This window comes from Egretta garzetta, unplaced genomic scaffold (genome assembly GCF_000687185.1).
Source record: "Egretta garzetta isolate BGI_Z169 unplaced genomic scaffold, ASM68718v1 scaffold2248, whole genome shotgun sequence".
In the NCBI taxonomy this organism is placed as follows: Eukaryota; Metazoa; Chordata; class Aves; order Pelecaniformes; family Ardeidae; genus Egretta; species Egretta garzetta.
In genome coordinates, this window is record NW_009260655.1 from 1 (window position 1) to 13,241 (window position 13,241).

The following is a 13,241-nucleotide window of genomic DNA, read 5'->3' on the forward strand; positions in this document are numbered from 1 at the left end:
CTTCCCCCCACCCCTCCCTTCTTCCTGGGCTTATCTTTACTCCCAATTTCTCTACCTCCTCCCCCTGAGCGGCACAGGGGGATGGAAATAGGGGTTGGGGTCAGTCCACCACATGCTGTCTCTGCCGCTCCTTCCTCCTCGGGGGGAGAACTCACACTCTACCCCTACTCCAGCGTGGGGTCCCTCCCACGGCAGACAGTCCCCCATGGACTGCTCCAGCGTGGGTCCTTCCCAGGGGCTGCAGTTCTTCACAAACTGGTCTAGTGTGGGTTCCTCCTTTCCATGGGGTGCAGTCCCTCAGGAACAGACTGCTCCAGCATGGGTCCACCATGGGGTCAGCAGCCCAGCCAGCAAACCTGCTCCGCATGGGTCTGCAGGTCCTGCCAGGAGCCTCCTCCAGCATGGACTTTCCATGGGGTCACAGCCTCCTTCGGGTGCCCCCCTGCTCCGATGTTGAGTCCTCCCTGGGCTGCAGGTGGAGAACTGCTCCCCTGTGGGCCTCCATGGGCTGCAGGGGGACAGCCTGCCCCACCATGGGCTGCACCAGGTGCTGCAGGGGAATCTCTGCTCCGACGCCTGGAGCACCTCTTCCCCCTCCTTCTGCACTGGCCTTGGTGTCTGCAGGGCTGCTCCTCAGTTCTGTCACTTCTCTCTCTCTGGCTACTGTCCCACAGCAGGGTTTTTTTTCCCTTCTTAAATATGTTATCCTAGAGGCGCTGCCACTGTCGCTGATGGGCTCGGGCCTAGCCACCCTCACTACCAAAACCTTGCCATGCAAACCCAATACAAAGAGGCAGGGCACACTCTCCCTGGCACCACAGTGACAGCTCCCTGTCCCTGCACCATGGGCAGCACCACCCATGCTTGCTAAAACGGGTGTTGGTTGGAAGAGAATGCTGTTTGCAGGCAGCTGAGGGATAACAGGGCTGACCCTCCTCCACTGGGTGTGCAGAGAGCAGCAGGGATGCAGTCCCCAGAGGGGTTGTCCCAAAAGGAGGGCTCATCTGGGAGTTGAACCCAGGACCTCTCACACACAAAGTGAGAATCATACCCCTAGGCCAATGAGTCAGGATGCTGTACCCATTTTGCACCCCCAGGCACTTTGCCCCCCCCATTTTGGGGTTAGGGATGCAGCTGAGGCTGTGGTTTTCCCCCAGCACACCCAAAGCCTGCAGGTGCTGGGAAGTGTCCCCAGCCCAGCTGTGCCCTCAGACAGCCCTGGGGTTGTTCTGGGGGGCTCTGTCAGCCCCGCAGCCAGCAAGGGAGGGGGCTCAGGGGAAGCAAAAGCTGGAGATGCTGGGGGTTGAACCCAGGGCCTCTTGCATGCAAAGCAAGCGCTCTCCCACTGAGCTACATCCCCTCTGTACCAGCCTCACCTCACTCCTGGCTCTTGGGGGTCCATCCTGCCCATGGGGACGTGACCAGCCATGGCAACATGCCCCTGGCACCAACGTCACTTTGCCAGACACCACTGCCCTCATTGTGCCCTGGTTATGTCACAGAGCCATGCGCCACCCAGGGAAGGTGGATACCCAAAAGGAGGGCTCGTCTGGGAGTTGACCCGGGACCTCTTGCACTCTAAGTGAGAATCATACCCCTAGACCAACGAGCCAGGGCAGAGTCCTCTTCTTCCCTTGACCCCTGTGCTTCATCTACCCGTGGCCACAGGCACAGGGTGTTGGTTCCTGGGTGTCCCCATCTCCTATCACCATTTCACGTGGTCCCAGGGCTAGCCATCTCTGTCTCCCCTGCCCCATGGGTGCCAGTGTGGCTTTGGTACAAAGGAACAGGAGCTGCAAGTGCTGGGTTACTGGGAAATACCTTCAGCCATTCCCTTTTCCCAGACCCCAGGAGCTGCCAGCCATGGGGTTAACAGGGTGCTGGTGCTGGGGCTCCCACGGGTGTCATGGGGAGCAGGACTGGTAGGACAGCTTTGGGACTGACCAGGGGGATTTTTTTCTGGATGCAGTCCCCGAGGGTAGGGCTGTATGTACCCGTCCCAGGGTGGGAAGCCAAGCTGCTACGGGAGCCCCCTCCATGCAGGACAGCTGCAAGGGCAACAGGGTGTTTCAGAGAGCCCACCCACAGCAAGCCTCCAATGCTAATTATACCTCATTGCAGGCTTTGCCAGAGCAAGGGTTCCCTCCTTGGGGGACATCCAAACCCCGTGAGCTGTCCTGGGGAAAGCGGGAGGAAGGATCAGATGCAGGCAGTGCAGGCAAGCCTTGTTCCTCTCCCCTGCCCTGCAGATCATGGAGGAGTGGGGAGGAGTGGGCAGGGGGAGCGCTGCACCCCCTGTGATTTCCAGGTCACACAACCCACCACAGCTGCCTGGCTCCTTCAGCTCCTTCAGTACTAAGACCAGTCACCTTACACAGCAATAACCACATCACCCTTCTCTTATTTGGGCAATGGGCAGACACCTAATTCTCAGTAAACATGAATTAACAGCCTTGGAATATTTAATTGAAAAATTCTTGAGACTGAAACACAAATCCACAAGTATTTCACTCCCAGGACCTTGTAAACCATTGGGATTTGGGCTCTGCTTTCATTGCACTCAGCCCTGTCTCTTCCTGAGGGCTGCCCTCCCCAGGGGCAGAAGCTCAGAGCAGGGGGGTATAGGACAGCTGTGAGCGGTGTCTGGTGATGATTTGGGCTCAGGGTGAGGCACAGTGCTGACTGAGCCAACAGGGCTGCAGGCTCTTTGGGCTGCAAGCCTTGTGAGCCCCATTCCCATGGGTAGCACCAGGAGGGCCAGACTGGGATGCCAGTGCCTTTTGATTTGTGTGCTTCTTCCCCCGTGACTCACATATGTGGGTGGCCTGTTATTTTCCTGCTGTATGGGATTTCCAGCCCTGGGGAAGAACTAACTGGAGCCCTTGCTGGAGCCATCACCTGTCTGGGTCCCCAGGCTGGCATGAGGCCCTTGCGTGGCAGGGAGGGCGTCCTGGAAAACCATGGCAAGCCGCTGCCCTGCAGTTGGTCCGTGGGTGCCTGGGGTGGGATGTCCTCTTGGTGCCCTCTCCTCCTTTTTATCCTGGCCATGCAACCACTTTCTCTCCCCTTCCTACAGCCTAAGAGCAGGCATCCTCTCTGCTTTTGTGGGAAATTGTGTTGCAATGCTTTGGTGAATGAGGAAGGAGATTCCTATTGACAAACAAGTCCCATCTCAGTCTGCCACGCCTGAAGGCTCCCAGCTCCAGGGGCCCTGTCTCCAGCTGGATGGCTCCAAGATGCATATGCCTACAGGCTCTGGCCAGGAGTCCTTGCCCCAGAAAGAAGGATGAAGAACATTGCCTGTTGAGGCCAGCTAGGACTCCTGGTGTTGCTCTCAGCTTGGTGCATGGGTGCTGGGGTGCGACATGCCTTTTGCAGCCCAGAAAAATACTTCTCATCTGGATGTGCAGAGAAACCATAGATAGGTGTGCTGGGATTGTGTAGACCCAGCAATCAAGCCACCACCAATCCCTCCATCCCTATCACCACCCCATGCCACCCAGGGCTTCTGCTCCTGATAGTCCCATTTGCTTCCCTTTTCCATGACAACTCTTTATGCTTCTCCACTTGTTCCAATTCAAGCCATGACTTCATTCCTCCTCCCTGCCTCCTCCATCCCCAGGGGGGCAGAGTACCCACCACCATACAAAATGCTCGCTGGCTGCTTCTGTTGGCTTCCCCAAACAGGCAAATGCAGGGAAAAATGAGCAAGCCCATTTGCCACATGTGGTGGTGCAGGCTGGGGTATCCCCATGGTTACATGCACCCCGAAGAGGAGATCAGCACCACAATAGATGTGACCCTGCAATGGAGAGCTACCACCATCACTTTCCCAGGCTCTGTTGAGCTGGAGTACTCCACCATAATTTGTGCACTGACATTTCTGCTGGTGCAGTTGACTTTACCAAAGCAAAGGACAGAAGAAAGAAAATGAACGGAAATAGGGGTCTCCAGGAAGCAATGATTGCTGTGGGAGGAGGATGCTGAGTGACAGCAGGGAGAAGGTTTCCTCCAAGGACATGACAGAAGACATGAAACTCAACAGATGTGGGTGTGGCCAGAGTTGCTTTTGGGCTAAGCTCCAGGCTTTTCTGAGAAATGTTTCTGATGCTGCTGTTGAAAGCCATACGTAGGCAATGCTGGGACCAAACCCCAGGACCCAGCTATTTCCCTCTGTGTGTATTCTTCAACCTGCTAAGCATTATTGTTCATCTCAGTCTTGCTGTTTAGTTCCCTGTTTCTCACCAGGACCTTTGGCTGCACTGTCTTTGCAAGAACATGTATTTTAGAGCCTGATCAGCAGGTCTGTGGGCTCCTGCCTCGGTAAGCTCTGGCTGGGGCGGGATATATGGCAGAGTGAATTCAGGATGGGTCTTGAGCTGGGAGCCAAGACAGCAGGGCTCCCAGCCAGGAGTCACAGCACCCATGGGAGACAGGGTGCCAGGTCCCTTGGGACTGGGATCCCTTCAGGGCACCGAGGTCCTCACTTCCCCAACTCTGTCTGCACTAAGTCGTCATAATTTTCAAGTCAAATCAAGGACCTGTGAGGATTTTAGTCTCCTTTGAGACACTGGCTCTTCAGAAAAATAATCTGTATAACCTCAACAGTGGAGTCATTCAGTGAAAAAGCCATACAAAAATGTTATTATTCTGTCCCCCAGCTCCATCCTGGGCTGTCCTGTGCAGCAGATTGGTGGGAGACAGTTGCACCAGCCCCAGATGACTACAGCTTTCTAACAAAACTTTTGCTTTGGAAATCCAATGCTTTTTCTCATTATAGTGTTCAGGAGAATTTTTCATTCCATCTCTGCAGGCAATTTCTGGAGTTGGGATAAAAATATCTGAGCAGTCCTTGGAAGAGGGATGTGAAACCATACCTCACTTCTCCTGCTGCTCTGACTGCTGAGCAATTGCCACGTAAATTTTCTCCAAATTAGGAGTGCCTCTGTGAAGATCTCCTGAGCAATAAAACCAGTTGAGCTTGGTCAACGGCTTTTGAAGACCAACGTGCTTACAAGCTCAGCATAATCCCTCATTATAAACACTCATAAGCTTTACGCAAATTGTCACACTACCAAAATGCTTAAAGTATGAAAGAAGATTTAAACAATACCCATGGAAGACCTAGTCGCACTCTTATTTCTCCTTCCATCAGCTGAAAAGGTTCTGCTTGATGATACACAGCATCTTAAAAAGAGGCTTTACCCATTACCTGGCATCTTCTTGCAGAGGCCCCTGTATCCCCTCCCTGTAAAACAATTATTGTCCAATTCTCTAATGTGTTCAACTAAATTCTTGGGTCCTAGTCTTTGGGAAGTGCTCAGTATGGAACTCACTGTGCTGTGGCTGGGGCCAGGGATGGGGTTATCCTTGTCCTCCTCTAGCTGACGAGCTCACAGGCATGGGACTTTGCAGGTCTCTCCACTCAGCAGCAGAGCAACACTCCCTGCTGAGTGCCAGTCCAGTTTTTGCTCTTGCATCTGTATCTGGAGCATACAGGGAAATCACTGTTTTTTCTTCATGTCCTTATTATTATGTTTACATATATTTCCTGGTGGCATTACCACAGGTCTGAGTGTCCATCATGCTTGGCATGAGAAATGTTAGGCTGCCGCTCCCCACAACACCTCTGATCAATCAGTGCTCAGTCACAGGTCTCAGCAAAATTGGGCTCTCTGAATGTCTGTGTGTCCAGAGGAAACCTGGGTAGCCCTGCACCGCATTTCACATCACAAGCACCCCTCTTTCTCTGACAGGGCCAGGGATGCTACTGTGGGCATGGGCTGCTGGACAAGGTGCACCCGTATCCAGGGTGGGATGCCATTCCCTGAGCTGTCATACTGAGCGAGCACAGGGAGATGGGTATTTTCAGCTCATGTTATTCATAGGGCTCACTCAAGGCAAATGTTGTGCCTGTACATATGCATGTCTGTGTGCATGCAGCAGCACAGAACAAAAACATTTCTGCTGCTTTGTTAAGAGATACAGCCAGATGCAGACACATCACATGCCTCACGGGCACCTGGGTTACCTAGGTTTGAGTCAGTATATACTTATTTGTATAAGGCCCCTTTTGCCACATGATGTTGTAAAGAGTAAGAATAAAGAGCCTAATGCTTGAGGTCTGTTTTTGCCCTGGTATATCTCAGAAATTTTTTACTCTTCATCATCACCTATAAAACATTGGGTGAGTTGGGCATAGGATGACCATCCAAAGGAGCATCTCCCAAGAAGCCTGCTTCTGCCTTTTTTCCCTGGCCCCACACCCATCCTCCTTAGCTCACCAAAAAAAATGCTACAAAATGCAGGGTAAATGACATTTTGAAATGTCAAACCTTTGTGTTCCCACCTCCTCAAGGGAACAAGCAAAAAGTCTGATCCTGCGGAAAGTTGTCCCTAAGCAGGCGCTTGCCATGGAGCAGCAGGAGAGGTTTCCAGGCTGAGAAAGTTGCCTTTGGGCTGGTCACAGCAAACCACACACTTACTTCAGCCCAGTGTGGAGCTGAGCAGCAGAAACTCCCATTTCAGACAAAAAAGAAACCTCTCCCCCAGCAACAAGTTGCCTCCAGAGCAGGTTACCCCTCCAGACCAGAGGCACAAGAAACACCAGAAGACTCAGGCTATGATGTAGCATGACTTTAATGAGAAGGAAAATAAACCAGTTCAGAGTATGAGACGTGCATTTCCAGCGCTCGGTACAGAAATGGATAAACCCCACTCCAGGACAAGCCAATGCCTACAAGGTGTTCCTCTGCTCCACCGCCCCATGACTATCACCTTCTGTCTACAGCTCGCTATAAGCATTTTCACCCAGCCAGCAGCAAATGCCGTGTAGCACTGCAGGGCATGACACCTACATGGAAATATAAAGTAAGGCTTAGCGAGAGAAAGGTATACAGAGGCATGGTCTTGAGTGACAAGTTCTCATGGCTCCCTTCCTCCTGGGGGGGCTGCGGGTACCCCCCACAGCTGGGAAACGCATGGGCATTTTCTTAGTCCTCTTCCCCAGTCTTGGTCCTGCGTGTCGTTTTTCCTTCCTAACATGGCCGCTCTGCTGGGACCGGTGGGATGAGGTGACCTCCAGAGACACCCCTACAGCCCACTGCCCAGGCACAGCAGTCCCGCCTTCCCCAGTCCCCGGTGACCACCAGAGGTCACGGGGACCCCACAGCACCGGAGGTAGCTCCCCACCGCTGCCGATGCTGTGGACCCCACCGTTGTATTTTGCGGGTAGGAGCTGAGGATGGGCCCAGGCAAGGTGACCACAACGGTGGGGGGCTGGATGACAGTGGTGGAGTCTCCACAGCGGCGGAAGCAGGGCTGGTTGCAGCTGGTGGCCAGTGGCCGGGGACTGCAGGAGGAAGGCAGGCAGAGGTCGTAGCAGGACATTGCTTGGCGAGGACGTACACCTGAAAGCCAGAGCGAGGGCATAAATGCAAAGCAGAGGCTGGTCCATCCCTGCTGAGCCCTCATTCAGCGGCTCCCATAATAAGAGGTGCGGGAGAGCTAGCTAGAGGGTGAATTTGGATGGTTTAGAAACCCTGAAGGATGGTTTTCCAAATAGGCAGGAACCGACTTCCCCTTTCCCTCACCCTGTACCAGCTCAGGAGAAGGAACCAGCAAGGAATTTGGTTTGAGCTGCATGTCTGGGGAAGCTGGAGGCACCAGATACTGAAAAGCACTGAGAGCAAACCCACTCCTGCACGCTGCCTGCCTTCAAGCTGACAGCAAGCCTTCAGCAAGCAAAACGCTCACTGAGACACATCCAGTTGTACCAAAACCCACTTAAATCAATACAACATGAGCAAGCTGGACTCAATGTGAGCTGAGCTATCCCATCCCAAAATATAACAGATCTCTGATGCCTTTCTGTAAACAGGGACACGTCAATCCCTGCAACCTGGACATACGCATTTTTTTTCTTCAGCAAGTAAAACCATGCAGGATGCACCCGGCTATGTGGTTACGGATCCTGCAAGCCCTGCATCCCGCAACCCCTTGCACTACTCATTTTGGAGCAGAAATAAACCCTTCCCTGACATCTTCTGCAGGCAAGAGGGAAGCAGGTAACAAACCTTGAATTCTTGCAAAGGACCAGGCACACGGCATCTGTGAAAGCAACAGCTCAGTGGGGAGGAGACAGAGCCCATCTCGACTTACCCAGACAGAGGCAGCGGTGGCAGCTGGGAGCAGGTGGTGGGGCCGAGCACTGTGTGGGGTTTTATAGGGTGCCCCAGCCCCTGGGGGAGTGGGTGCGTACCTTCCGCCTGAAACTCCCCAACAACCTGCAGTTTTCTCCTGGAAAGCTCCCCTGGCTGATTAAACAGTTCCCTCTTTCATTTGTCATGTTTTGCTTCCATTTAATACTGAGTAAGATTGAAATGATTTGGGCTGCAGGCATTAATTACCCTCCTTCCTAAGGCCAAAGTACATTTTAGGCCTTATGCCACCAGGCAGGAGTGTTTTGGCAGAATTTAGGGCAGGCACATCCCCAGCTCATCACTCCCCACCTTCCTCCAAGCACAACAAATTCAGCTCCACAGTGCACCTGAGGTGAGCTCAGGGTTGTAGATTGAACACAAGAAACATGCATTTGTAGGTCAACCCTGCAACAGCAGTCTCATTGATGGCAGGAAAACCAGGGGGGCTGCAGGTGTGAGGGTGCTGGGGAGAAAAATGCTGGCGAGAAAAATGCATGGTTCCAAGAAAAAAGCCAGAGGGTGTTCTCTTCTGCCCCAGCTGCCCAGGTACTACAGATGCAGACACGGGGACTTGAGCTACCTAGCCATGAGTAAATCGTTATGCTTTTGGATCCACTTAGAGGATTTTGCCTTTTTTTGTTATTATTCCTCACACCTGGGGTATGAATTCTGCTTGGAAGGCACATAGTATTTTAAAAGAAAAGTAATCATGGGCTCTGGAGTCCACCCCTGACGCTGTTGCACACCAAAACTGGCTGATTTTGCACAGTGAGCTGATTTCTGAGGCCAAGAGCCTTTCCATCCTGCTCTTTGGATATGCTAACAGCAGTGAGCCAGAAGTTCACAGCTATGCTTCTTTGTGATGGAGTGACATCGTCAAGACACTTTTAATTACAGGCTGCAGCGTGACACCAGATTGCTCTGCTGAAAGCCTGTTAGCTGCTAAACAGATGGGGAGTTGCAAAAGTCCTGACCTGCACTTAAACGTGAATCACCTGCATGCTGGGGAGAGGGAGTCGATGACGTGGTCCCCCATCAGGCTCTAGGAGCAAGGAAAGTTTGAAGAAGGCTTTTCATTTCACACCAGCAGAGACCAGATGAAGGCACAAACATCTTCTGCCCCAGAATAAACCATGGTAGTACTGGGGCACATGTACTATGCATGTGTGGAGCAAAGGGTTGTCAACATCACTGTTAAAGACATGCCTTGTAGGGTTTTGGGGGTCATTTTAGTTCCTAGGGTGACTTGGCTGGCCTTGAAGAGCCACAGTTGATAGCACTGAGTTGTCCCCAGTGACTCTTTCCTGCCCTGCCTGCCAGGGCAAAAAAGCCTTTCAGAGGTGCTGGGGGGGTCAAGCCCAGCTATTTTTAACATCATTCTGGAAGGGGGAAAGAGGAAATCAGCTTTTCCGAGGTGCAGTGGAGGACACGTGCTTCAGCCAGAAGCAACCTTCCAGCCTGGTGCAGTAAGGCAGGAGGCTGTGTGTTCATCGCAAACTCCTAAATGGCAATTTGGTGAGCAGGAAAAGATGAGGCTTTATTTTAAGCTTTACCTTTCTGTTTTTTGCACCACTCGAATAACAAAATAGTGCCATAGATGCACCTTGGACCCAAAGCCTAAGAACTGAACCCTTCTTCTGCCAGTCAGAGTTTCTTCCCCTTCACTAATCATCTTCCATCTCTTTTTTTTGGGCTTCTCTGCATTCCTGTGATCCCAGGGAAAACAGCCCTTCTGGGGGACTCCCTTCCAGGCTTCCAGACAGAGGCTGGGATCTTCTGATTTGCAGCCTCACTATGTATTTCAGTTTTGCAACTCAGTTTAAGTGCTTGAGGTTCTGCTCACATTGGACCATTGTGTCCCAGAAAAATATCCACAGATGCAGCAATGCTTGAAGTAAATGCACGGGGGCAATTAGAGAAGGCATGTTGCTGAATGTGAGCAGATCTGTATACTGAAACAAGTCCTTTGCCTGGAGAAGGGGACATGGGAAACAAAAGACACGTGTCAGGAAGTTAAAATAATCAGATTTGTGTAATGAATTATATTAAAACAAAGGAAAGCCATAGGGGAAAGAGCTCTTCCTGGAAATGCAGATATTTGGGAGAAAGACAAGGACTGGTTTTTCTGACCCATATTCATTTCAGGAAACGAGCACTTTTTACTTAAGACATGGCTTTCTCTGGAAGAACTACAAAACCAAGAAAATTTCACTGAAGCAAACACATCAGACCCATTTTCTTAACTTCTGCACGTCCTGGATCCAGGACATGTGGCCATTTCAGCCCTAGTTCTTCCTGTAGATAAGGGCATGAGGAAGAACATGGCCCTGGACCAATACTCACTGTATTTCCCTTTGCATCACCAGCCCCAGAAGCACTTTGCAACTCCACTTACACTGCTTTGCATTTTGATTTCCAACAAGGAAACCCAAGGGCTAGATGTCTCTTGAGACTAGCTGGAGGGTGGAAGCTTGCCCCTGCCCCAAAACGTCTCCTAATGCAAAGGCACATTTTGGAGCAGCAACAGACCCACTGCATCACATCTCCAAGGAACACCTGCATCCAGTGCTCTCACCCAGGGCTGTCTCCAGGGCAGCAGCCGACCTGCTATCAGGACGACAACATGCAGGGACTGCTCCCAGGCAGCTGATGGGCAAGTGGGACACTCTGGTGCCAGGAGGCAGCAGCCTGCCGCAGACAGACCCGCCTGGGAAGCTGCCCCTCCACCGCAGCCATGGAGCATCCTTGGCTGCCTGTCTCCTTGCCGGGGCAGACTGAGGGTGCTTCAGGGCCACTGTGTGCAGCCCAGGGAGCAGAGCCTGGCCAGTGCCACTGGGGAGAGCCAGGCTCTGGCTGCTGTGCGTCACCCTGGGGCTGCAGATGATCCAGTTTCGTGCCGCCACATATCCCCTGTAATTGCCAGGTCCCCAAGTGGGCTGATGCTCCATGGCGTCACTGAGGCTGGTATGTCCCCCCCAGGAGGCCTCGTCACCATGTACCATGATAGGGGCTGGTGTGTGCCGGGGCAGACACAAGCCCAGCAGGGTTGAAGGGTGTCCCAGGGGAGTCAGCTTGTCTCCTCTCCTGGCTGCCTCTGCCCTGAAAGCCCTCAGGTTCCATCCTGCTGCAGCAGCCCCTGTGCTATGCACCACTGCCTGAGGAGGAGCCTGCACCTCCAAGCAGAGTTGGCCAAGCACTGCAGCATCCCACAGCAGTGGGATGGGATGGGATGGGATGGGATGGGGCTGGGGTTTCCCTGCAGCCCAATCACCATTTCTGTCTTGGGAGAGGGAAGCAGCTCCCAGATGGTCTCCAGGGGCATCTCCCCAAGGTGTGGGAAAGAAACACGGCCTCAGGGAAGGTCAAAAAGTCAGTGCAGGGCTTGCAGCATGGGCAACTAAGCCTGAGCTGCCTCGCCTTGCCTCCAAGCCACAGCATTGCTTGGCCACATTCTCATCTGTGGAAAGAAGGGGTGAGAGTGGGGAAGGCATCTGCAAGGCTGGCACAACATGTTTCCCCAGCTGCATCAAAGCACAGAAATGCTCTGAGAAATGCAAGGCTTCCCTCTCTGCAAGACCAACAGAAATTCAGCAGTTAAAAACCTCCCAGCAGGTGGGTCATTTTTCCTCTTTCCTCTTCATTTCGCAGTAGCTCACCCTCTCCTCTTCCCAGGAACCTCCACTGCTAGCACTGCTGCAGACGCAGGAGGGAGCTGCCGACACGCAGCAGCTATGCCGTCCTCGAAAAAGCAGCTCTAGGATGCGGTGATGGCTCAGCAAAGAACAGCTTTGTCCAGGGTTGGCTTTTGACTCCCAAGCCCATAGGGATGCCCAGGGCTTGTGTATGAGATGCAGACAGGAATAGGAATAGATTGGCTGACAGAGAAGAAGAGAAAAAAGCAGTGCCCACTCAGGGCGTGCTCACATGGCTGCCCAGCCAGCACACCAGCCTGTTGCTGACCTTCCCTGCCCATGGTATGGTGCTTTGCCTCCTGGAGAAGATGTAGTTAATTGGCAGGAAGGTTTGGGGAAAAGAGTGGGACAGTACCCTGCTCCTGCATGGAAGCATAGGGCCTGGCACATTGCACAGAAAGGCAACACAGATCCCTGAGCAAGTGGGAGCAGGTTCAGCAAATAGGAGCATCAATCCAGAGGCAGATGTGTATTTAACATGAATGAACAAAACAGAGAGAGGCAAGAGGAAGTTGGCCATGCTAGGGGGCTGCAACAAAACCCTCAGCCCGACGAGGGTGGGATTCGAACCCACGCATGCAGAGCACAATGGATTAGCAGTCCATCGCCTTCACCACTCGGCCACCTCGTCCCATATACCAACCTGTTTTGGGGGGACTTTTTCCCCTTTTTGACCAAAGGCTGCAAACCTGGGCCTGGTTCTTCAGGGTGTCCTTCAGGGAGCTGGGCTGGGCAGGCAGAACCCTGGCAGCCCATCCGCCTGGCCATGGCAGCCAGCTGCCTGTTGCAGGGTAGCCGGGCAGGGCGGCAAGGAGGTGTTTGCAATTCATTTGCCCCTTCTCTTCTGCCCCTGTGTTCACAGGATGGCAAAGGGCACGGTGGCATTTATTTTTGCCATAAAACTGTGTGCCTCAGGCTTTGTTACTTGCTGCAGGTCTCCATCACCCCCACACTATGATCCACCCACTCACCCACAACCTGTGTCCAGAGGGTTTTGTTGCAGGATTCAGCAACATGTTGTGCAAATTAATGGAGAAGATGGCCTTCCCCCCTTGGGACAGAGGGGTGGGGGACTCCACTGCTCAAGGATATGCCCCCAGCTTGGGGCAGGGAGGAAAAACAACCCCTCAACCCAGGCACCACTGGGAATCGAACCCAGGATCTCCTGTTTACTAGACAGGCGCTTTAACCAGCTGAGCCATGGCGCCCACCTGCCCCACAGCCATCGGTTGCCCCCCCAGTACACCTGACCCTCTGCCCTCCTGCCCCCTGTCCCTGTCCCGTGCCTTGCACTGCTGCCCCAGCTCCAAGGTACTCCGGCCTGCAAACCCTTCTCTATCTGCCACCG

At 53.1% G+C, this 13,241-nt stretch overlaps 3 non-coding genes across 3 annotated transcripts; all 3 read right to left on the minus strand.

Moving 5' to 3' along the window:
• Positions 1-1,288: 1,288 nt before the first annotated feature.
• On the minus strand, positions 1,289-1,360 carry TRNAA-UGC. Its single transcript has one exon. It is a non-coding gene; the product is annotated as a tRNA-Ala (tRNA).
• An 11,082-nt stretch (positions 1,361-12,442) lies between these two features.
• On the minus strand, positions 12,443-12,524 carry TRNAS-GCU. Its single transcript has one exon. It is a non-coding gene; the product is annotated as a tRNA-Ser (tRNA).
• Positions 12,525-13,027: 503 nt separating this feature from the next.
• On the minus strand, positions 13,028-13,101 carry TRNAT-AGU. The gene has a single exon. It is a non-coding gene; the product is annotated as a tRNA-Thr (tRNA).
• Between the last annotated feature and the right edge of the window lie 140 nt (positions 13,102-13,241).